The sequence below is a fragment of the Helicoverpa zea genome, chromosome 25 (assembly GCF_022581195.2).
Source record: "Helicoverpa zea isolate HzStark_Cry1AcR chromosome 25, ilHelZeax1.1, whole genome shotgun sequence".
In the NCBI taxonomy this organism is placed as follows: domain Eukaryota; kingdom Metazoa; phylum Arthropoda; class Insecta; order Lepidoptera; family Noctuidae; genus Helicoverpa; species Helicoverpa zea.
This window is the reverse complement of record NC_061476.1, coordinates 1,673,785-1,701,085: the sequence shown is the minus strand read 5'-3', so window position 1 is coordinate 1,701,085 and position 27,301 is coordinate 1,673,785. Positions and strand designations below refer to the sequence as shown.

At 37.4% G+C, this 27,301-nt stretch overlaps 1 protein-coding gene across 1 annotated transcript in view; it reads left to right on the top strand.

Moving 5' to 3' along the window:
- LOC124642567 (microtubule-associated serine/threonine-protein kinase 3) overlaps positions 1-27,301 on the top strand; it is a 91,084-nt gene that overhangs the window by 731 nt on the left and 63,052 nt on the right. The gene's annotated exons all lie outside the window — the stretch shown is intronic.

Genomic DNA, 27,301 nt, shown 5'->3' with positions numbered 1-27,301 from the left:
TTGTACAAATATTATTATCTGAAAGTTGTTTAAATGATTAGGGAACATTGAAAAGTTGATACCTGAGTAAATTCTCATGCCTATCTCATCAAATAATGAGGTGTGCAGTATTTTGTTACATTAACATGCAAAATTTAGAAATATTTGAAACAATTTTATTTATTGTAAAATTGTATCTTATAAAACAATGGCACTTGAATATTGTAAAACATTGAAGTGGTCATGTCTTTAAGATCACAACTGCTTAAGAAAACATTAATAAAAAAATATCCTATTCTGGTTTTAATGGTAAATAGGTATAACATTCCAAAGCATGGTATTGTATCCATTCATAATATACACTAATTATTTATTTTGTCTGAAATAAAGGAACATATAGATAAATAAATAAACTTCACACTATTCAAACACATGTAGCTGTTGAAAATGGTTTTCCTCATTTTCAACTGTTTCTTGACTGAATATACAAACTTGTTACTGTTTGAAACATCTCTAAAAACTAATATAATAAAATTAGTCAAATAAAAAAAAACTTATAGTAATTAATACACAAAACAAATAGTTATAAAATACTAGGAAATAGGCAAATGATTCTTACCCCGATACAAGTGTAAATAAATATTTTCTAGTAGGTAACTTTGTATATTTCTGGTACCGATTTGTATTGGAAATATGTTATTATAGGTTTTTTGTATGATGCCATAGCAAAACTCATTTACCTATTAATAAGGGAAATTTTGGACACAGACAAAACCACCGCCACCACAGGCTAGAAGTACTAAATATCTCTATACTAGCCATTTTCCCATCCTTGGCAGTCATCACGGGTAGTCAGCAGTACCCAGTAAGTCTGATGCCAGTCTAACCAAGGGGTATTGGGTTAAAGCACTGGAACTCAGCTACATCCGGTTAGACTGGAAGCCGACCCCAACATAGTTTGGGAAAAAAGGCTCGGAGGATAACTAGCCATTTTCCCATGGTTACACTGGCGTCCACTGGAAACTATTGCCTGTACTAGAATAAAACATAGCCTATGTTACTCGGAAACCGTGTAGCTTTCTAACAAGAATTTTTCAGTAGCAGCCTTTAATATATATTTTTCTCCTCTGTAATATATTGCAGCTGCACTCTTTTTGTGGGCAGTTCACATATTTTTTGAAGTTTGAATTGAATGGAGTGTTAAGCTGGTTCTTTGCTGTAGGGCCTAGTTTTGAGCCATCAAATGTATGTTTTTTTTAATCCTAGAAAGGCATATATTCAAATAAAATACATATACAGATTTGTAGAGTCATCATATCTAAAATGGTGTAACTCACCCTTATAATTTCAATATTACTAACAAACATTAATTACAAAACGAAAACAATGCATTTCACCTAATAACATGTGAATATTAATTAATGAATACTGTAATAAGTTATTGCGTGCAAGGCGCGGCCGAATGCCCAGTTGAATACATGTTGATATTTTGTTTAATTAGTGACGTATCAATTAACGCCGTGGGCTACGCATTGACCTACTTTTATTTGTTATTAAATACTCGCGCCTTTTACTTATGGGGTTGAGCAGAACAAACAAACTTTGGCAAAAGTGACAGCTTATAATTTTACTGCACATGGTTCCGCCAGCGATTTCGCCCGCGTCCCGAGAGAATTGCAAAGCTACAGCCTTCTTCGATAAATGGTCTATCTAAAACTGAAAGTTTTTCAAATCAGACTATAATCAGACTAGTCTGTTTAAGCAAGCAAGCTCCTAACATCAGTAAGATATCTTGTCTCCCGCGTTCTCATTAAACGCCATACTTTTACGAATTAAAAAGTAAAGTGTGCCCCAAAAGGTCTATGGTATTTTGAACATTGTAATTAAGATAATAATCTTCGCCATAAAACTAGACAGTTGAGATAATAACCATTACAGAAAGTAGGCCTTAAAGATTCTGTAGGTCAGCAAGTAGTACAAAGTAACATAATTATGGCGTGCGAGAATAAAGCTGTTTCATCAAATGAATAAGTGAAGGCACTTCTTCAGTGGTTCAGATCAAAACTTGGGTTGGTGGTTTCCGTAAATTATAGTTTCTGCGCTGTATGTCGCGCAATGATTCGACCCGCCAAAGTTTGGCGACGGCTAAGAAAATATGACATTGCTTAACGTCTTCATCACTCCAGCAGAGTGTCAGATTTTTACTGACTTAAACCCACCTTCGTTCATTCTGGAGCTGAAGCTAGAATTTGTTCCATAATGAGCCTATGAGTTACGTACGAGCTATCGCAAGAATTTTTATAAAATTGGCAAAATGTTGATATGTTTCACCCTCTGCCAAATTGGTTAAGGTAAACAAGCTTGATGATATGTTATTATGACAACAGATCTAACTTGGCTTCTCTCCTAATGTTTAATTGCACATTTTAAATGATTTTGCCTTGATTTCAGTTAATGGGTTACGTGTAAGGGTACGTTTAAATTAAACGGACAAACTGAAGCTGAAACACGATTCTTTCTTATTTCGCTAGTCTTGCTAAAATCATTTAATAGGCGTAATATGAACAGTATTCTTTCCTTATATGAGAAGAGGCCTGCAGTGGACCAATGAAAAGGCTAATAGTTATGAAAAAGAACGCTCGTTTGGTAAAAAGCAGCGTAAGTTTTGTAAGTTTATCACGAGGCACGCCTTTTTAATTCTTGCCCTTTTAAAAGAAATCAAAGAACTCGGAGACATAAAAATAAGCAGGAATAAAAAAAAAAATGCAAAATTGTAAAAGTTAGCTTCTTGATTTTAAGGCCCCTCAACAATGTTTTGCAAAATCACTCCATCACGACCGAAGCCGGTCGCAGGAACCAGCACACAGTAATAACATTGTTATACAGGTTGACGTGAAACAGACCGTGTGTCTTGTATTGTTGCTTTTGTCTTTATATCCCGTTGTTTTATGAGAACTCTGGTTTGAAAAGTCGACAGACTTGGAAGTTGTTCTAGCTGTTTGGATGGTTAGACCTGAATTATTAGGGGGCAAAGACAAGACGGTCAAACACTTCTTCTGGTTCTTATTTTCGTCAAAAGCGAGATCAATGTGGTATCGACCGACCAAGGGTATGCTTAGAAGTTACTAAAAGAAAAATAGTAAGTTTTATGGTTTAACTATGACTTCATTCTTTGGCTCATCTTCTGTTGGTTGGTAAAATTTTAGGAAGTCTCACAAGGCTCTCGCTGCATGCATATTTCACGTTGCATCATGCATCATGTTTCACTTAAAAATACCTACTTAAATCCAAAACCAAAGATCATGGGCTTTCTGGATTACAAACTTTTATTCCCACGAAAAAAAGTATCCAAACTGTGCTTTGTTCTTCGACCCTTTATGTCTATGCAAATAGATGCAATTTCACCTAAAAACGCTTGTCGATTTGTTCTCCCTTTAATGTTTTTTGACCCTTATAAAATATTCTATGTGTACACCATTCGACAGCTTTTGCAAGCAATGCAGGATGACTGGGTCAGAATTTGCATTTTAAATGATATTGGTCTTACCCACCTTTTTAATCGATCTGGCTTTGATCACCGAGTTTGTTAGGGCATTTCCTTTGAAAGGTGTTCTGATAGAAATGTAGATGACAGCTAGATTAACATGCAGCTTGTTTTCCCTTATTTGAAGAATAGGTACTTTTAGTATTCTCTTTTTCTTTCGTGTCGACGACATTTCTTATAGTGAGACTACACTTTGTCAGCCCAATATGCCGCCACAGCGAGAGCACGGATGCGCTCATTAGGTCCTCCCGCGAGCAAGTTTCAGGGCACAATCGGTCCAGGTGGGATTCACGGGGATGTACCATGGGTGCGAGTGCGAGGCCTCATCGCATGTCCACAGTATTCTCTTAGGGCGAGGCCACATTGCGTTGCAGCGTCGTACCGCAAAATAATACAATGTGCATTGTCGCAGATTTTTATAATTATATTTATAGTTCGTGTGATTTAACCTAGCATAAAATAGAACCGTTGACATTCATTCAACGTGGCTTCTAAATGATAAAAGAATTTTCAACATCAGGTCTTATTACTTAAGTTGTGTTGACTGGAGAAGGTTACATCATGGGGAAAAACAGTGCATTCATACTCATATTATGTTATCTTCCATTTATGAGGTTCACTATTATGACGACTTAAGGTTTTATGACTCAACCCCGTTGCCGCGGCAAGTTGTCGCGCAGCGGGCGGAACTCCGGCGCGATCTCATGGTGGCCTGGAGGGAACGACTATCGCAACCCAGTGCAGGGCACGCCACCATCGTGGCGGTAAGTCCCCTCTTTGAGGAGTGGCTCGGGAGGAGTCACGGCGCCCTCACGTACCGCATGACGCAGGTCCTCACCGGACACGGTTGTTTCGGGAGGTACCTGCACCGCATCGGTCGTGAGGAGGCGCCCGGGTGTCACCATTGTGCGGACAGCCCCGAGGACACGGTGGACCACACAGTCCAGGTGTGCCCCGCATGGGAAGGGCACCGCCGGGTCCTCGTCGAGGCTTTGGGCGGCGGCGACCTCTCGCGTCCGGCCCTGGTTCAGGCCATGGTCCGGGGCGAGAGGGAATGGGATGCCGTCGCCTCCTTCTGCGAAGCGGTCATGCTCGAGAAGGAGGAGGCGGAACGCCAGAGAGTTCGCACCTCTCATCCCGGCCGCCGCGCTGGACCAGGTAGACACCATGGGCGCCGGGTGTCGCGAGATGACTCCCGGCCACCGTAGGCGTGGGTCTGTGGGCGGTGAGTTCGGGTGGCTCATCGTCCCTCTGTCTTCCTAGACGACAGACCCGTGTCGACGGCGCGCGTTGTTCCACGCGCTCCTCAAAGAGACGTCAGCAACCCCAGCGGGGCCCAGCAGGGCCAAGGCCTGCCGGGGCTGCGGGTTGTTCGAAAGAGATACCGCGGCCCTGGTACATAAAAGGCCTATGACGGAACACGACGATTTTAGTCAGTAAGAGTCTGACACTCCCTCACCGCTGCTAACCCACAGCGGGAGGGGTCATTTGATGATTTTACGTCGATAAAAAAAAAAAAAAAAAAAAAGGTTTTATGACTCAATAAAGGTTCAACCACACCGATTTCGTACCAAAAACTTTACGTTTTTAGTTTGCTGGTTTTCCCTAAACACACGTATTCGATAGGAATTTTAATAGGCTTTTTAAACATTGATTCGTATTCCGACAGTGGGGGCAAGAGGTTACGTTCCGTTACACGTAACTACCCTCGATTGAAATATTCATGTTGTACCTCGCTGTAGGATTACCCGTTTACCCTCTCGCTAAATAAATGGCGTATGAACGTGGTTTTTATCAAGTGTCAGTTTTTGAAACGCTTGCTGATATTACATTATGAAAATTGCAGTTTTCTTTGGGTCAATGCAAATTGAATTAATTTACGTGTGTTTTTTTAAATAAATAAATAACTTTTATCCTCTTCATACTAAGGTTCAAACGTGGGTACTTTTACTTTTCTAAAGAAATGCTAAATAACAAACTTTGTTTTAGTGTTATGTTCATATAAGTTCACAGTTTCTGTTATACTTGCCATTGTTTGATTTACTTCGTTTGTTTATTTTTTTCTCAACACCTACGTAATTTATATTTAAGGAGTTAAGGTCTACAGTTGTACACTTTATTACTTCGCGGAGGCACGTAAAACTCAAGGGAAATTAAATTCTACCTTCTATGTTACCTAATTGCTAGTTTATAAATACCTCATGTCTGCATGTACAGTCAACATCAAAAAGGTATCTTCAGAAAGATTTATTCACTTACATTATTTAATTACATTGATTTATTTGTTTGTATAACAAAAACGCTTTTAGTAATGTATGCAAATTATCCCATAAACATTAAAAAAAAAGGATGTAGGTATCAGTTTTCAAGAGCAAAAACAAAACATGAGCACCTCCTGGTTGTTTTTGAAGTCGATGAAAACTTATGATACACTTTAGAATTGAATAACCAATGGATGCAAAAATGTCCAAAACCAAACATGCCTTGAATTCTTGAAGGCGTATTTTTGCTGCCGACTGTAATTCGTTACGCAAACCATTTAATAGTTAAGTAGTATTTCCTGCGATATATCTTCCGATTTGTAATATAAAAGCGGTTATCATTAACATATTTATTTTTATTTCTTAGTGCCTTAACCTCGATTCGGCTGTATCTGATAAATATTTATAGATAATGATTAGTTTACGTTTTTGCGTGGTCTCGTTATTTATTTATTGATTTATCTTATGTTTGAAGTTATGTGATTATTGAGAATTCATTGATATGCATCGAATGCTCCCGATTTACTGTGTTGATGGGAATCTTCAAAATAATATATGTAAGTATTTCAGATTGTAAGTAACATCTATAGACCCGTTGCAGGGCTGTAGCTTCTCATACAAAGAAGGAATCAGTGTTAAATCACTACACTTGCTCAAGGCTGGTCAGTAAAGCCAGACCACCACGATGTGTTTCTTCTCCATCAGTCAGATCAACAAAGGCTTATAAAGTATATACTTATAACAAAAGTTACGTTGGTCTCGTCCTAACCTGGTATGGAACGCAAATGTCAAATCAATTAAGCATTTACTTCCTAATCAGTTAACAGTAAGTCCAGATTTCAATCTCATTTAATCAAACTCTTTCATTGATTACGTTCCGTTTTGCAATGAGCACCGTTTATAGTTCAGATAACGTTGTACTCGACTGTACTGATTGCACAAGTGTTATAGCTGATGTCATGCTGGTAAACTATTGTAGGTGATTGTACTTAGTTAGGTATTACTGTAATGAGGGCGTTTGTTGTAGAAGAAACTTTGTTCATTAGTGGTCTGAATGAAAATTATTCTGTACTTTCTCAGATAACAATACATTGTTATCTTACCTCGTATTTGTTAAACGCAAAGTTAGCATATTTACATACTTAAATAAAGATTTCTAACAACAGCCTAGTTTAGTCCCTCTAGCTAGGGATTATAAAGGGGAGTAGCCCTTCTCAGCCTAGAGAAGTCTTGGTGATTCCATTTTTTTTATTTTTTTTTTAAATCAAACGTCTCGGTACTTTGAATTTTCGATTTTATTGTTCTACCTGCCTTCAATATGTTTAATGTAGTGCTCTGGGACTGGTATGTTGTAATGGGCTAGTAACTAGTTCATTTGTGGACCTTACCAAAGATCAACATTATTGGTGAAAGTATTCGGATTTGCAATATTTAGAATGCCATCAACATCATCATGATATTCTTTCACTAAAGCTAGAACATTATTTTTACATGACAAACAAGAATAAATCTGCGCAAAACATTTTTTGGCATAAACATTAGCGGCTGTATCTAATCGAGGAGACATATCGATAACATCACTCGGTCACATTGTTGCGAGCATTCGATAACGCCTACCAGATTGCCTAGTTAATAATAAGCTACGAATATACTAACAGGATTTTTGAGAGAACTTTATATTGTACTGGTTAATGTATGTTATGGGATGAGGTCACACGAAGAAGTTCAGAATTAGCTTCCTCTATCTAGCGGTGTGACCAGCGTCCCAAGGTAGCTAATTCCTGGACAGAGATACAGAGTATGTATTTAATATGTTATTTGATTTGTATTTCTGCCAAGTTTCATTAAAATCCATAGAGTAGCTATTGCGTGAAAACAGAACAAACATCTATATAGAAACTTTTACTTATGCGGCTGAAGATATCCTGCACCGGCCCTAAATAAAATTTGGATAAGGGCAGGAGGATGATGATTATGAACCTGCGTGACGGAAAGAAGATAATATCAAAAAGGAAATCATGGTTGAGTCTTGAAAATTAAGAATACCCTAACAAAATAATTTCCTACCGCGACCTCAATGAACAATTCTGAATGTGACCTATCCCAAGGCGCAAATTAATTGGTCAGCCGTTAACAGAACAATGAAAACAACTCGAATACTGTTTGTAATTATATCGATAAAATTATCAGTCCATTAAAACGTTCCGTTGTTCACGGTTGATATCGAAAAGGAACGTAGTCGATTCAGCTGATTCGAATGATTATCGATACAGAATACACTAGCCGTTTGCCTACGGTTTCACTCGCGTCGTGGGGAAACTACTGCTCGTAATCGGATAAAATATAGCTTGTGTTACTCGGGAAGAGTGTAGCTTTTCGACAGTGAAATAATTTTTCGAATCGCTTCAGTAGTTTCGCAGCCTTTTGCCTACAAACAAGCAACAAAAAAATACTTTCTGTTATTATATTAGTCTAGATATCTATAGTGTTCGTTCGGTATGTAGTTGTGCACTTTAGATAAATTCACTGTACTTATCGGGAGTACTGGCTATCAGGACTTGCTGATGTACACTCGGGTTTTTTTTTTCGAGGTATATTCCCTTGGTTATCAATAGTTCAGTATGACTAATGGCTTGATTTTTTGAGTACGTATACGTACAGACTATATATGCATACTTATTCGTGAAAAACTGCGGGATATACCTAGCTATCATATGTATACAATGTAAAGCTATCTGGAAAGTTACCAATTATTAGTAAAATGCTGTCCAAAGTATCTATTTATTCCACTTGGACGAGGTCGGGAGCCAAAAACTATATTATCATCATCATCCTCCGAGCCTTTTTCCCAATCATGTTGGGGTTGGCTTCCAGTCTAACCGGATTCAGCTGAGTACCAGTGCTTTACAAGAAGCGACTGCCTATCTGACCTCCTCAACCCAGTTACCCGGGCAACCCGATACCCCTTGGTTAGACTGGTGTTAGACTTACTGGCGTCTGACTACCCGTAACTAGATTATATATGTAGTATATGAATGTTCCATCCATCTTTAGCATTATGATTTGCTATGAGCCGAAATTCCAGGCGTATTCCCAGGTTGCAAAAAGTTTCTAGAACTTTCCGTACGTCGATTCCCGTGGGACATAACTTTCGTTCCATATTTTTGGAACCCAAGGGAGTAACCCGCTCTGAAAACCTATATTTCAGTGTGCTCAATCACATCAAATTACACTAAGAAAGAGATGAAAGTGTGGATATGTTTTCACTCTTTCTCGCAAAAACCATGATTACCACTTTTTACATGCAGGGACTGCCTATCTGAGCTTTTCAACCCAGTTACCCAGGCAACTCGATATCCCTTGGAGTGGAGGATCAACTCGAGTGGAGGATCAACTCGAGTGGAGGCAGTAGTTCCCTCGGGAAACAACTAAAATTGTAGCTGGTAGCTAGTACAGAAATACTGATCAAATTAGAAGCATTCATAATTAGCGGTCAGGGAATTTTCGATGCGCGAAGCATCCCAAATGCCATGCATAATTAAATGGTGGATGTTAATGTACTGTTTAGCATTTGTGCTCTTGTGTGATTTGAACAATTTTCCGTTTTCGACCGTTTACGGGGTTTGGGCCGGTAGTATATTAATTTGGGATGTTTGAACATTGCTGCGTGGAATGTCGTTACTGTTATTTATGTTTTACCTGTAAACCGATAATGGTCCCGTATTATGTGGGCGAAGCTATGTTGATACTATTGTAAATGTCATCATCAGCATCCCTTTTACGTACCAATGCTGGGCACAGGCCTCCTCTCACACAGAGAAGGGTGTTGCACGGGTTGGTGATTTCAGATTTTATATCCAGGTTTCCTCTAGATGTTTTCCTTCATCTTTGATCAGCCATTGGTGTTAAGGTATACTTACACACTAAGAAAAGTTCCATTGGTACTTGCTTGACCTGAAATCGAAAACACTTATACTTGAGAGGTTGTATATGTGTCATAGTTAAGGATTTGTAATAAAATACCATACAAATTGATCGTATACTTCGTATAGCCTTAGTAATTTAGTTATTCACAGGTCATTACAAAGAAACAAGGCGCCAAGATAACTTCAAGTAGAATTACAATGAAGTCGTGATAACAATCTTAGAATTATCAAGTGATTTGTGTTATTTTGTGCTACCTCTTGTAATTAGTGGCAATGCTATCATTATTATCATTGGTAATCAAGTAATGATCGTTTTAGAGGAAAATCTCCTCAATTAGCTTTTGTTTGAAATAAGAGGTCATTTACTTCTTAACATTGATGCCTTAAACACCCAGATCAAGTTGTAGCTTAATTAGGGAGTTAATTTTTCAATTAAGAGCCAAGCAGCCAAAGATGTGGGTCTGTTCGAAAGAGCCACCGTGGTCCTGAAACCCGAAGGTCTCCGTTAGATGACTTCTTGCTTGCCCCAAAAGGGATCGAGTTAAAAATCATCGATGACAATATCTTTGTCATTAATAAACGCTGCTATTTTTTTATTACATCATGACAGCTAAAAAGTTCAGTAAACTAATAAGGAATGTGGAAACCAATACCGAAATAGGTGCAGCAACACGACTATATGAGCTAACGACAAACTGGTCAAGACCGACCGTGACTCGGATATCGGTTCAGCGCCCTTCACGCAGCATTGTGGCTGATTGATTATAATTTATCAGCTCCAAGCATGTAGGTTACGGCCAGTTAGGGCCGCCATTATGGATCGTAGAAATGGCGGCAGAATTCAACATGGCTGCCAGCGTTGGTAGTATTTTGGCGGGAGTTGACTCTGTAATACAGATTATAATTTCTTTTGGTCATATAAATGAGCTTAGAAAATTGGTTATATTAAAAAAAAAATGATGAAGGTTTGAAAGGTGTGCCCTGGTTTGGCCTCAATATTTGATATCATAGGGATGAGTAGGGTTTTATGAATTTTAAATGTATGCAGTGTCCATACACATTTTAAATGTATATTCACAAGATCAAGCTTTATCTTGTCAAAAATCACACCTGGAGAAAGTTTGAATACATTTTGGACACCACTTCGTCTGTCAGATTGAAATTATGATTTTTCTTAGTGAAAGTTTTGATTAATCTGTGTAGCTATAAAAGGTTTTATTCTTCCTTTATCTAGCTTGTTTAGGTTAGTCATGGCCAGTATATTTCTATGGTTGTTTATTTTTTATGAAATATGTTGTTTTATAACTGGCAACCCTGTTCTCGCTCCATGGATCGATTGTATCTATTACCGCATGAAATCAGCTACAGCGATGCTTATCGTTGATATAATACTTACTTGTTTACTTCGTTCTTGACCGTTTTATTTTTATTTCTTCCGTACATTGTGTTTTAAAACTGTTTAATCAAATAATACTTGATACCTTTTCTTTTGTACACTATCTATTAATTTAATATGCAGGCCTCCGGTAAATGCAGAAAATGCCAATAAAAATATTGCAATTTGCTGTCCCTTTGACTATTTTGTGTACTGTATTTACATGAAACTATAATGTAAATGAATATGTAAAGTTGATTTGTTCAAACAAACATTATTGCCAATTTAACGATGCTCGTCTTCCTATCGAAAATCAATGAGCCCGTCAGGTCTGACCTCATCGATATACCATATGTTCATAAGCCTGCTGAGCTAATATCCTGCCATTATTTTATCCTCTTCAAGTCCATATGCAATATGCATACTTAATCGCCTACATGTAATCTAAATGGTTTCCTAACCAAATTGAGAAATGACCTAAAAATTATGAATGCTAAGGTGACCTTGTATATAATTCCACCGATGGGTTTTGTGGCACTTTAATAGAATATTGGCCTTGTATAGAGTCCAATGCTTGGCCCTAACTCTCTCAAGGCTTTCATAAGCTTCTCACCAATCTCATGATCCACTTAGTTCTTGAATACCATGATAAATCTCTAATACTAATATTATTCCGACGGCTGTTTATTTATTTTGCGTGCATCTCTTGGCAGAGATAATGCAGTGTTTGCGAACGCAAGAGTAACTGGCTATCCATAATACTGACTGCGGACCTTGGCACAAAGTCAAGGTATGATGCGGTTAAACGTGATGAATGATGCAAACTTGTTAGGTGAAGTAATACCAGAATTTATAGACTGGAAGGACCAATTTACATGTGTGGACACAAAGCTCAAGAGACCATTTCCTTTCACAAGTCATGCTTTCTCTAAACAATTTTTTTTAAACTGTATCCAACACACAGAAGGCGGAACGACACTAATATAAATCACACGTTATTAACACTCGAACATACTTACTATGCACATTATGATTAGCAAAACAATTACCTGGCATTAAGTGGTATTTGCCAATCATCACATTAGTCATCAAATGATTGTGTGGTAGGCGTGCGACCCCGATTTCTTTAATTTTTTTTAGATTGCTCTCCATTGATCGAAAGGTATGGTTTCCAATCGTGGCCATAACGGGTTCGTGACAGACAACTTTCATCCGACACAGCTCCTTTAGAATGTTTTATTCGACGGTTCTTGTACCGTGCTATACTTGCAGACATATTTTTCATTATCATAGTGGTGTATGTTGCGAAAATAAAGAGTATGTGACATGATTCTGTCATTTCTGGAGACTTCTTCAGCAGCCGATTTGAGGATTTTGATCAGCTCAGTCAACAAAGACTTTAAAATGAAATTTCCAATTCAATAAATTGATCGAGATCAATTTATTTCGACGATAGACAATGACGTTTAAGTCAAATTAGTTTAAGAGTTTTTGTCTTTGTCCAACTCCTCTGAACCTTGTGTAGTGCTGCTGCAAAAATATCATTGTTGATTTAGCTGCAATCCATATTCTCACACTTATGTACTAAATAAAACCTTGTCATCATCATGTTTGCAAACTTCCAGTATAATCTACCAACTTTGTAACTCTTTTACAGAGCTTTTCAAGCTCGTTGCATCGTACATTTAAAGCTGCAATCGCTGTAAAGCAACCCAGAACGTGACATACGTTGGTCAGCTTAGGCCTCTGCCTCGAATTTAGCGGGCAGCGGGGCGGCAGCGGCGGCGGCGCGGGCGGTTACCGTTTGACTGGAGCTCACCGCTCGTTGCCCGCTCCCGCGCCGCTGTATTCGAGGGCCGGTCCATTTGATTATACGCGTAAGATCCTGCCGCTCCCGCGCCGCCGCCGCTGCCGCCCTGCTGCCCGCAAAATTCGAGGCCGAGGCCTTAGTCAGCAACAAGTTAGTTTAAAGCGCTTTAAGCTTAGGGGTATAAAGTTCGTTTGATGTTCTAGCTAGAGAAATCTGTGAGGGATTAAATAATATTGCAGGGTCATGAAATGTAGCTTTATGAAATTGTTGCGTTGGTAGTTGGATCGGTTTCATTGCAATTTAGACATGAATTATTTCAATAAGAATTTTTTGTTAAATAAAACGTGGTAATGTAACGTGGTAACTTTTTATAGGAATTTGTGCTAACCATGTATTTTTACTACCAACTTATTTTTGTTCGGAATCAGTTTCCCTTTTAGAATCTAAGATGTATGGGCGTCTAAAAAGTAGATCCTATGTAGCTGTATCCGCAAAAAAATCTATGAATACTATTGTGTAATTAAATTAGAGTTTCTCTATATTCTAATAGGCTTATGTGAATGTTATCTTCAGCAACAAACTTTAAAGTAACATCCGACCTACTTTACGAAAATAAATCAATACCATTACTAACAGTTTCCGTAGTTGTCCGTTTGCCTTATTTACTATTTAATTAAGCTTAGAATACCCGGAAATCGATTTTCTGTCTTGAGAATTTTATGGGGGCAAAACGTTTGCATTTTCCTCATCAAAAGAATGCCATGGAGATATCACAATGCTACATAGTTGTGTCAAACTGTCTTCGTCTCCCAATGCTACTCAGTATAGGGGTACCGAATGTTTTGTGCAGTAGACAGCTGTCAGTCTTCAAGGGAAGGTATGAAAATACCGTTGTTTGTACTGAGTGACAGCAACTGTCGACTAGACCAGAAAACAGTCAAACTGTATGTATCGTTATTATAATTCCATGTCTGAGGTCGTTAGGTGGATTTTAGAACACTTAAAATTAATGTTGGACGATAATTAACTAGTACAATGCAGAAAGAAATTAATAATAACCCTTAAGCTTGTGGCACATTATAGCAGCACCGCAACAGCACGGCTGCAGCACGGCGTCGCCTCGAATTAAGACTACGGCTAGCTGCCAGCGCGCCAACCACGCGCTGTAAGCTCGCCGTCGGCGCGCCGTCCGCTCGCCGTCGGCGCGCCGGCCGCGAGGTGTAAGCTTGCTGTCACCGCAAACTCAATATTATTTTAAGACGATTATGATTGATGTTATGATTGAACACGACGTAATGACGTTGTTTCGCTGCCGGCTCGGAGTCGGCGCGCAATTAGCACGCCGTCGGCGCGCTGTACGCATGAGGACCGCTCGCTTGCAGCACGCGGGCGGCGAGTCGAGTTGTGTGGAAGCGGCAAGCACGCTGACTGCTCGCCGTTGGCTTTTTCATATTGACATTACGAAATATATTATAATATACACGATTTAATGCTCTAAATTGAATGACAACTTAAATGCTGGTGTGGAGCCGTGCTGTTGCGGTGCCGCTATAATGTGCCATAACCTTTAACCTTAAAATGCAGACCTACTGTTGATACACAGAGACTTGGCATCAAATTCAATGTCGCCTTATCATGACGTGGCGTTGCGTAACTAGTTACGATACGTTTTGCTTTCTGACTAGTTTTGTTTTGTAGTTTATATAGAGAATGTTGTTGAGGTCAGGTATGTAACTAATCGTACATAGCTTATGTTGAGAGTGGGCGTTGGAAGGTTAAGAACGTGTGGGAGATTAAACTATGTTCTATATTAGAAATGTGCTTTGCTTTATTTTTAGACGTAAATCAAAGGAGAGTAGTGTCTATTTCTATTTTTGGTCTTTTTGCATCCAATCAAGCCGTCCAATCAAGATTTGACACAGATCTTGAAAGAGTTCAAGTAATTTAGGTCTTCAATTACTTTCTTTTTTATTTATTTTTCTTTGCTTTGCCTCTATCTGTTTTTGCATACAAAATAAGGTATTCTAAGGGTGTGTATTTTCCGTCTCTCAGTCGCCTAAAAGGCTCAAGTAATATGAATTTCGTGGTTCGTTGCTAAAGGTCTCGTCCCACTGCACTGGACCGTGTCGCCGGATTATTCACGCTTGCAAGTCTGTAGAGCATTTGTTTGTCAACCCACGACTCAATGTTAGATATTTTTTGCTAAAGTTACGTTACGCGTCAGTGAGTGGTGACCTTAAGTTCGTATTTTGTTTTTTCTTGGATCCTGAAGTAACGTCTGTTTAGAAGATTGGTGTAGGTTTGTGATTGAGATAAATAATGCATTTGGAGGTGAATATTTGAATAATGATGATTGTGTAATATGTTTGGACGTTTTAGTTTTGTGTAAAATATGTGATATAACTCAAACTTATAAAAAAATATATAAAACATTTATTCCAACAAGCCTGTTAAAAAGCACTTTTTGAACGTCAACAGTTGCAGAAGAAAGCTCTTAAAATGCCGAACCTTCATCGCTTCCTATATGTTTTTGCTGGAAAGAAAAAGTGGCGCTCTAACTCCTCAGCAACTTAAATCAGTCTCAAAATTCAGAAGCTAAAAATTTGACACCACAATGGCTACATACTGACGTGTCCATTACCCACGATACGGCAACCAAAATAAGCTAAGAGCTAGATAATTTCCACATTCCTCGAGCTATCTGAATCACTTAGCACGGTGTCATCTGTATTCAGTAGTAAGTACCGTGTTTCATTTGATATTTGTTTGGATCTTCAATTGGTTGTGTTAGTCTGAATTTATAGGTCCTGTATGTAATTTACTAGCTTCTGTCTCTACCGCATCCTGAGGTAGTCTGCAGGGGCTGCGGGATTGTTCCAAAGAGTTACCGCAGCCCTGGTACGACAGTTTTTAGTCAGTAAAAGTCTGACACTCCCTCACCGCTGCTAATCCACAGCGGGGTCATTTGATGATTTTTGACGTCGGAAAAAAAAATCCTGAGGAAAGTACTTCTTTGAGGGGCTATCTTACACTGAGTTTTTCCATTCGGCAGTTCCTGACATTAGCGCATTGAGACATGTAAACATTGACGCGCTTTTTCACACGCAACGAATTTCCATTTCAATTGGCTTTTAAGGATATGTGTTTTTATTTTTCTATATCCGTTGATCCATCAGTCAGTTTTTTAGTGCATGAATGTGCCCATTTTTTTGTACCTACCTGCAAGTCTTATTTCTCCTCTCTAGATCGGCCTCTAGTCGACTATGTTCTTTCTAGCTTGAACTATCTTCAATCGAATCTCAATATTAAAGGTATTATAAGCAACAGCAAGCTACAATCCCCATTTCGATCTACCTGAGTAAATGTCAACTGCTCTCACTGGCAGTGTTTCATTTCCGTACGAGACAAATGTTTGTATAGCCCCCAGATATTCTGAGTTGCAATTGTTTGCAAGTGTCAATTCACACGGCATAGATCCATGTTTATTGTTTTTTTTGTTGCCGAGTTTTACACCTGGCCTTATTCTTTTCTTTCTTTCTAGATGTCGATGGAAGGTTTACGGTCAATATTTTTAGAAGCATCTGCAATTTGCAGCTGTTTAGTTCATTCTGGAAGGGTCATTTTAGACAAAAAATATAGGAAATGACTTTATGTCATTGTGGGTAAATAAAGATCCAAAATATACTCTTTTCAGAAATTAAGGGATGTTTTTGGTTCTACCTAACCTAGCCTTGCGCTGGTGGTTATTAAACTTATGTGTATTTTAAATACATATAAATTATTTTCAAGTATACTCCCATAAAATACTAAACCCTTACCACTTAACATAGACACAGGACATTGGCTTCCCTCACATGGCCTACATTCCTATAAACGTTTCCCCTTCCCTGTTCCTGACATGGCGTGCCCACTGTATTTGAATAGCTTTGCATGCATATATGCGGTTTGTTTCACGGTATTGCAGTATAGGCTGAAGTTTTTTGGAGCTTTTTCACTAATGGTTCTGGAAAATGTCAAACGTTTTTGGCTTTTGATGAAACTGAAATAGCAGGGGTTTAAAATGTAGCTGATAGAAGGGTGTTATTTTCGTTTTCAAATTGGTTGAGAGTCCTAGGCGTAAAGTGCTAGTAGGACAAATTCTTCATCTCTATAACATTAGTACCTATTAATATTTGAAACACTGCCAGTGTCGGATATCGAACATGCATTGAGGGTTAACTATATGTCAAAGTTTCGCTGTCAAAATGTTTACCGCAAGAATGACTCCATAAAATGAATTTTCCCCGGCCCACAGTAATGTGATCAAGTGGTTCCGTACCCTTATTTGGAATTTTGGTATTTTACTGAAAACGTCAATTTATAGGCAAGGGTGATTTTTCCTTAAGGAAAATATTGCTTTTGGATCAATTTATTGCTTGATATTGCGAGCAATGTAACTTACTATTGTTTGTTGACATAGTCTGGGAAACATGTTTTGTTGTGTATATTTATTAATACTTCTTGCTACTTAGGCACCTAATCAAGTTGCTTGAGAAAGAATAGTATCTAATTAAGAATCAAAGCAGGGGTAAAGAAACAGTTTGCCGCTCGAGCCTGGAAAGCTAGCAGCCTCAAAAGACTTTTTTACAAAATTGAAATATCCAGTAACCAAACGCGAATTCCATTCACTGCAGTTCGCAATCACGCTAAAAGAGAGAGATAGTTGGTACCCTGGCGACGGGAATAAGATACTTTTTACCCAGTTGCTAGGGGTTGTTCCTCTCTGAAGCAAGTGAAACCGCGCTCAGAAGCTAGTATATATATTTTGCTACAAAGCGAGGTCGTATCGTTTGTAAACGGTAAACAATGAGAATTATTTAGTAGGTACCTTATTTACGAATTGATTATGTCGACAAAGTGAATTTACAATTTGTTTTGGGATTTGTTGGTTTTATTATGTTATTGTTTATGTTTATTATTTATTAAAAAATTGTAGTATTTTACGGTCATATTAGCCGAAGGCGATCGGAAAAGTCCCCACGGGACAATAAGCATTTGAGAGCGAATTACACAACACAACCTAAATTGATTTATAAGTTCTGATAGTATAGAGACTAGTAGAAAGAATTTGATTTGGGCAATTTGATCAGATTTACGCGTTGTAAACGAGACGATTTTGTTTATAAACAAAAAAGATTTTGACCGCCGCAATATCAGACTCGCCTACAAAGATACAGACAATATTATTCTTTATACTACTTGTATCTATAGATAACTTTTGTCGGTCAGACTGTTGATAAATTATTATAAGTCATTCACATTATTATTGGTAATAAACAGTTCGCAACGTATGTAATCTGGAAGCGAATATTTTGACCTGAAAAATATAGTGGTTGACACCAATGTTTGCTTGATATTCTGCCAGTTTATTTGTACAGATTTATACTGCAGCCTTGTTCAAATTATAGTTCGGCCATTCAGAGAATGCGTTCCTGACACGTCGCGATTGAACTGACGACGTAACTTTGCAATGGCGTTGCAGTTACGATAAAAATATTTTTGCTGGTTGTTTACCGTTTTAACAATTGAGGAGCATTAAAACAACATTATTATATCAATAATCAATGAATGTTATAATTTTGTGCCAAACTGAGTGTCAAATAACTTGGTAAACAATATTTTTCTAAATCTATACTGCGCTATTACAAGGTTATGTCAGCGGTTTATATTTTGTAGTGCTGTGCTAAAAATAACAGGCAAGTATCGTAATCTGTTCTTATACAGTTATAATATAAAATAATACGTTTTGATTTTCTTTTTAAGAATTGGAAAATAATGGACTATAAGACTTAATTATAACTTTTATGAAAAATAAAAATAAAACTATGACCAAACCGCATTTTTATACTTAGATTAAAAATGGTAACCCCAAATGGCGTTATGGGCCGCCATTTTGTGACGCTAAAACAGTCGTCCGTTGTCGTTTCGTGCGCATAGACCACGTTTTTCAAGTGTTTTCGATCTGTTTTTATTTGATTACCCGGCTTTTGTTAGACCGAGATATCAGGATTGATTCTGTTATTGATAATAATATAATTATACATGTAGGCGAAGATGATGATGAAGACACCACCTCCTCAAGCAAATCGGAGTCTGATTAATATTCTGTTCGCACATTCAATTCAATGTACTTGTAACAAAGAATAAATAAAACAATTTTATTATATGAATATTACCTTTTTTTGGTTTCCACTTAAATAACTAAAATATAAAACAAATGATTCCGCCAATTTAAAACGAAAATAATCTTAAAATAATGCAGCGGTTCATTTTGAAGGAACGGTAACGAACTCAGTGTTATGTTGTGCCCATCACTAGTCGTGACTAACTGATAGGTGTCAGGAACGCATTCTCTGAACGGCCGAAGTATAATTTCTTTGTGAACATAATTAAGGTGTAGGTACTAAAGTATGTTGGTTCTTGTTGTGAATAATTTACACTCATTAAACGATGTATTGGGGAAATGGTTAGGTAATACATTGGTCCGATTGAAGTGTGAACTTTTGCCTAGCCTTTTCCCATCTATGTTGGGGTCGGCTTCCAGTCTAGCCGGATGCAGCTGAGCACCAGTGTTTTATAAGGAGCGACTGCCTATCTGACCTCCCCAACACAGTAACTCAAGCTATTATTACAGCAGTTGTTCCCGCGAAAAAAGCAAGTACGTAGTTGCAAATAAACCCTGCATTTTAGCTTCCAATAAATGTTTTATTACCGGAACGTTTAACCCATTATGTTACGGTAAACGGTAAGTTAGACATTTCTAGAAATTATTTCACGGAACGTGTAATTTTGAAATGCTCTGTATGTATTTACCATGCATGATAACCGTTTGTTGCAAATGGATTGTTAAAAGTAGATATAATGTGTGGGAATTATGTAAACAAAGGACAGTATTATTCGCCTATTGGTTTCTTTGATAAACGTTTGTAATCGTATGTTGTTTTATTATTTGAATCTTTAGACGTATAGAAACGTACATTGTAAGTCACAAAAACAAAACAAGGTACACACATAAGGTTTACTTTTTTTTTTCAATTATAGACAAATTTCGGAGATTGCAAACTGTGACTGGCATGTAAGGAAAAACATAATTTAATTTCTTATCCGAAAACTATTTTTTTGCAGAATAGAACGATACAGATTTAATATTTCTAAACATCTAGTCTAGTCAAAATATTTCAAATTTTCAGACGACGCGTAAAACGTTGTTAGTAAAATAAAAGCTCGTAAAAATAGACAGTCTGAATAATATTACTACACGAACATAATTTACCCAAGTGCTGGAAAAACACGATGTAAACTGTTTTCTTACAATTGTAATATAAAAACCGGCCAAGTGCGAGTCGGACTCGTGCACGAAGGGTTCCGTAAATTACAGTTAAATCAACCTATCTCAAAAACTATAAGAGATACTTTGATCAAACCAAAAATCGTTGAAAGAGTTAATTAGCATGCATCACCTCTATTTTTTTTAGAATTTTATACCCCGTAGTTATAAAAATAGAGGGGGGGGGACATACTTTTTACGACTTTGAGAGCTGATATCTCAAAAACCGTTCACTTTAAGAAAAATGTTTTTTAGAAAACTTTATATCATTTTAAAAGACCTTTCCATTGATACCCCACACGGGTATGTACGTCGAAAAAAAAAATTTCATCCCTCAGTTACATGTATGGGGGGCCCCACCCCCAATTCTTTTTTTTACTATTTAGTGTCATATTTTTGTAGCGGTTCATACAACACATATTCCCATCAAATTTCATCACTGTAGTACTTATAGTTTCCGAGTAAATCGGCTGTGACAGACGGACAGACGGACAGACGGACAGACGGACATGACGAAACTATAAGGGTTCCGTTTTTGCCATTTTGGCTACGGAACCCTAAAAAGCTGTGGGTGAACACTTTTGGATGGATGCCCATTTACCCACGTGCCGGATATTTTGATACTAGTTACTAGTTTCGGTATACACGTGAGTTTTGTAACTAGCTTATTAAGACGATACCTCGTTGCGATGTTCACGGGCGAACTGGGTAAATGGTTGAGAGGGATAGAACTACGCGATAGTAACGTAAATACATAGAGAGAGGAAACATGCAACCTGCTCGAAAAAAAATAACGTAAGCGCCATACTAAATAAAAATTTATTAAAAATTCAATTTTATGTTTCTTTAAAAAATGATTTCTGATTAATGTTTAATAAGATATTATCTACATTCTTCATTATTTTAATGTGACAGAAAGTACATGACTACGACATAAAATTCATAAAATGTTATTATTAGGAAAGTTCTGATTTTTTTTCTATCGAGAAAAATTACTTGTTTTATGTTTTTGTCTTCGGATTAATGGAGGTAATCTAGTCAACAAACAAATATAAACAAAAAATTAATTATTCAAATAAGTATTCTTAAATTAAAATTAACGTAAAAAATTGTTTAATTTCGAGGTATCGCCTTAATATTTTGGTCTTGAGTCTTGATATTTTTGGTGATTAGTCTCTTATTCCGGATCGAAAATTTATATTGAGACGTAAAATTATCTGATGTAGGAAGTCTAGAAATGTTTTGAAGATTTTAAGGAATCTCTGGAATTGCTGGATAGGTTCCAGACATTCTTTCAGTTATAGGAAGTTATTATACTCACTATCTCAGCATATGTGAATACATAGCTTGTCACTGCGGCACGGTCTTTGTCATTTAAAAAAATAGTGCAAATTCCGATTTTTAATATTAAGTTAGGATCTGAATTATTACACAGCTGCAGATATTGAGTTAGAGATTTTAAATGAAAAAAAATGTGATACACAGTAAATTCTGGATGTTTTTTGTATCCAAGTCGACTTTGTAAACATCCTACATTCAGAGCTGTTGTTGACTCAGTTATCATTATAATGATTCGTCTAGCATTAATTAATAGATAAGCTCTTAATAAACATATGATTTATCTTCACCTATTTTCCAAAAGCAACCCTATGCAGTCGCGAGAAAGTCTATTTTCAACCTCTCGCCTTTTTCTAATGATACGACTATTTATAAATTCTTAGATAAAATCTCGGCTCTAATTAGTTGATAACTCATATTGTGTATAATTATAAAGTGTGTCCGTTAAGATAATAATTTGAAATTACGGTCGCGGTCATAGTTAGATGATTATTGTTAACTTAACAAAGTTAGCTTTAAGTAGTTACTTGCAGTAAACTCGATTAAGTTATTTTATCAATATAAAATTGGGTCTTACCTATTATCTGCCCAGCTTTTTCCCAACTATGTTGGGGTCGGCTCCCAGTCTAACCGGATGCAGCTGAGTACCAGTGTTTCGCAAAGCGACTGCCTATCTGACCTCCTCCACCCAGTTACCCAAGAAACCCTCTTGGTAAGACTGGCTTCTGATTACCAGTAACGACTGCCATAGATGTTCAAATGACAGCCACTCAGAATTTTGCAAAGTTACGTATATTTATATAGGTATAATTGGCAAAAGAGCAGTTTTTTACCTAATGCATGATATTAATGTTTGCACATACTATTATAGTTATTGATCCAAAAAAAAAATATAAAACATGTAATATGCATATTTAAAAATTAATCTTGCGATTCAGAATAATTACCTAGGCATATTAAGTAATTTATTATTTAATTAATGTAAAATATGTAACTGGTTACTCAGTCGTAACTTTTATGTTTTTCGTTGCATTCTATCAAGAAAAATATTTCATATCGATATTCTTCTAGAGAGATGTGTATCGATTTCGGAAATGAAAACGTCTCTCACATCCGAATCTAGATCTCATTTCCTTTAGGGATTTCGCGTTGATTTTAACTTAGGACAATAGAAGTAAAGCTGTAAACTAATGTAACGATTGTACTATACTATGTTAACAGTAGCTCCTTGTTTATTTAAATAAAGAGGAAACAATATTTTGTTTGTTGGGTAGAATGATTCCGAAACTATTGAAACGATTTGAAAAATTCTTTCACAGTTGGAAAATATTCTTTTTTCCCTAGCAACACAGGCTATATTTTATCCGGGTACGACAAAACGTTAACGGCATGCGGGTGAAACCGGGGAAAAACGGCTTGTAATAAATCAGTTTTAAATCAGAGAACCCTTGTTCAAGACATACAATGAAACATACAAAGACTAAAACACAATTAAAAAAACAGCTCAATATTGTGAAAGAAGTTGCCGCAGTTTATCTGAACTGTATCCAGAGTAATCTAACTGAGTCATCTCTAATCACAGCATCAAGTAATTTTGTTGGAGTATCTGAACGGACCTTTGACCAAACGGCGTCTAATCGGCCGATCTGTGTCGTGATGTGAAAAAGGAATTCTTTGGCTAAACTATTTTACGAACAAAGATGGGTTTTATGATTTTGAAACTACCTTCTGGAGAAATCTAACCTAATATAAAAAAAGGATTTTTGGTTTGTTTGTATGTTTATTTGTTAGGCTCCGAAACTACAGAACTGATTTGAAAAAACTCTTCACTGTTGGGAAGCTAGGCTAATATAGACTATATTTTGCCCACGTTCGGGAAGAAGTTACCTCGGGACGCGAGTGAAACCGCGGGAAATAGCAAATTTTAGGATAATAGTGAGCTCGCATTGCTTGAGAGAATAAATATATAGAAAAAAATATTATATTTATATAGGTATAACGTTTACTATATGAGATACTTACGATAGTTTACGTATGTGAGTAGGTAGATATTTCGAGGTAATATACGTCGTTCTACAGTAAGGTTGAACGAGTTGTCAATGTTCTTGATTTGTTGACAGTCGATTAGAATCGGAATATTAATCAATAGCTAACAAGATATCAAATACTGACTTTGTTGATTGAGATACATGTCATACGAAGGTATCTTACTAGATCTGGGGGCAAAATAGAAGTAGGTAGGCAGAGAAACTTATGAAATGAAATTTAATCATGTATAATAGCGATAACTTAAATTATATTATTTGAGAGATTAATAAATGTAAAGGAGTAATTGAGTTAAGCAAACAATACACCCAATAACGCAAACTTGCCTGAACCAATAACATTTATCAAGCCACAAAATCCTGTCATAAACAATAACAAATAATAACCAGCTATCAATTTCCATAAAGCACGAACAGAAACGGACTTTAATTAACAATCAAAGCAAGCAGCCCGATTCTGCTAAGTTAATAATGTCAAAATTGAATCGCAATAGCAATTTTAACCATATCGGGCATTCTGCTACTAATGTAAGACCAATCGTATTCCAACGACATTTGATTGGTGTGCGATTGGTCGGCCATTTGGTCTATACGGTAGTTTGCTAAACAATCATATTGCAATCGTTTTAATCAGACCATATGATTCATTATTGAATCACAGAAAAGGATAAAAACGTTTATTTAAAAGAAAAAAAATGCGGAATGCCACATACGTTTTAATCGTAATTGAGCCGTGATTGGATCTCAGTCGAATGTGAATCGTATGTCGCTTAAGTAAAATTAGCAGAATCGCGCTGCATGTCTTATCTATATTTATGGTACTGATAACTGTTGAACTGTTGTCACGGATTTGTACTTAATTATCTTGTTTTATATCATACTGTGACACCGGACACACCCCTGCCGTGCCTTTAAATTCTGCTTATTGCTCTTGCGTTCTCTGGTCGCCTGGTACTTGTGTGTAGATATCGCCAGGTAACTTTGCTGTCCTGAAAGGTGTAGTGTCTTGAAAATGCGATAGTGTGTATAGGCTATGTCATCATCTACCTAGCCTTTTGCAACCTACGTTGCTAAAGTCGGCTTTGCATGTGAGAGGTGTCAAACAGCTGATTTTAGAAGAGACCAGTTATTTGACGGGAACTAACTGATACCAGCATTTATCTGTTGGTCTCTTGTTTTCTACAGTGTAGTTTCTGGGTCTTGGACTTGTTACCTCCTGAAGTAGCTGAGGACGTGAAGTTTTTATTTCTATTTCTGCAAAGTCTTACGTAATATTTTCTTATACAAATTGCACTTCGAGAAAACGCATCAGCTCCGTACCTACTTCTAAGTATAAAACCCACACCTCTTTGCCCCCCTGTTTTCCCACTACTCATCTATCTAATGGAGGGGAGAGATTTAATTATTTATACTATAAATATTCCCAGCTCGGATCTCCGCAGATTTTAATAAAGCCTTCAGGGAGCGAGCAGTAATTACGTTATTTTTTTATTATCTTTGACTTTGTCAATAACTTTACAAGTAAACAGTGTAGATTGGTATTACGTGCTTCATTTATCGTATCAATTAACAATATCTTTGTATGCATAAGCACGGTCAATTCCAAAAGCTAATGAACAGGAAAACATCCTTATTTTCCATAACTGCTGAACAGAGTAAATTTTCTGGTATAAAATGTTAGTTTTTTTTTTTAAGTGATTATGGGGACATGTGTATGGACACTCACTATTATTTGCTACATTACTATCCAAATGGTAGTTTGTTATTAAATACGAATTGTGTTAACTCCCTGAATGCAATAATTTTCAAAACCTATCAAATTGTTTGATAAACTTGTGTTCTCAGAAAATCTTATTACATCTAAACTATTGGACATTTATGACCAGAATAAGACGTTTGAGTAAATAATAGTGCAATATTTCATCCCTTTACGACTTAAGGGGGCTGAGTGTAGAAATAAAATACTAGACAGGGTTGGTAATGAAAAATATTGATATCCCCTGCAATTTTAACCTTCACTTAAACTTTTAAACACTTGTCTAAAAATATTACAGATTATGACATTGAAATAAGGCAGCCACACTTTTTTTAGACAAGTGTTCAACAGATGTTTAAGTTTTGCAATTAGGCTGTAAAAGTTTTGTGGCATATAAATACTATACATACATATGATTGATGCAATCGTGCGGATCAACTGAATTTGTCAAACTTCCAATGCTTTAGAGAAGATTACAGAAAAATCCGAATTCGTTCTGCTGTTTTTGCTTGATAAACTTTTCGGATGATTCACTGAACAATTTTTTCTTTCAACTGAACACTGTATGTAATAACGGTTTATCTTTCAGTTGCTTATCTTAGAAGTGTAAGATTTTAGAGTGCATTCTTAATGCCTTAGTAATTGACGTAAAGTGCATGTGTAAAACCGGATGCGTTACATCTGTCACCCCTTATTATATATTAACAAGTCTAGACATATACTCAGTAGTAGGTAGTGATTCTCAGTGATTCATAGTTATACTAGTGTTTAAGATAACGTGCAGTAAACAAGCTAAGTGGATATAACTCGTTCAGTCTGCTTTTACATAGATACGGCAGTTTACACCGGGTAGTTTTATTAGTGAATGTTTATGATTTAATGTGCACTTTTATTAACGGTACAGCTCTATTAAAATCACAGATACACGAAGGTATTATATATCCATCTGTTACGTACTGAAATTGGTAGTTATTCGTTCTGGGCAAGATAATTGTAACGTTTTACAAGACAGTTTAGTACCAGACTTTTTTCAAAATCAAAACCAGCTGGCTCTGGCGGAATCGCGATCCTTGCGTGAACAAAATTTTGAAATTGGTCCAATAATTTAAGAGTTTAATAGTTACACAAAAATCTTTATCCTTCACTAGCTGATCCCGCGAATTTCGTATCGTTCAACCTTCCCTGGACCTCTACAAACATTTTAAAACCAAAATCAGCTCAATCGGCCCAGGCGTTCTCGAGTTTTAATCACACTAACGAACAACAATTCATTTTTATTTATATGTATAGATAGATATTTATATAGATAGATAATAGGGAATACAAAGTGTTAATGTAGGTTGATAATTCGTCTGACGGCCCGCAACCTTGCAGTGCTAAGAAGACCTCAGCGAGCGATGGCCATCAGAGCCATAAGGGGATACCGCACGATCTCCTTTGAAGCGGCTTGCCTCCTAGCCGGATCCCCACCATGGGACCTGGACGGGAAAGCCCTCGCGTCACTCTATACATGGCGCGAGGAAGCGGTGGGGCGGGGTGAGCGCCTCGCGCCTCGGCAAGTTGAGGCGCGCAGGGCAGAGCTCCGGCAAGAGGTAATTGCGGAATGGGAGCAGCGACTTGCGCAACCCACGGCAGGGCACGCCACTATCGCAGCGGTAAGGCCCATCCTAAAGGAGTGGCTGGAGAGACGCCACGGCGCCCTCAGCTTCCGGCTGACGCAGGTTCTTACCGGACACGGGTGTTTCGGAAAGTTCCTGTGTCGCATAGGCCGGGAGCCTACGCCCGAATGCCACCACTGTGGCATCTGCAGCGAGGACTCCTCGCTGCACACGTTGGTGGAGTGCCCAGCATGGGCAACGCAGCGCCGTGACCTGGCAGCAGCAGTAGATGCTGCGGGTAGT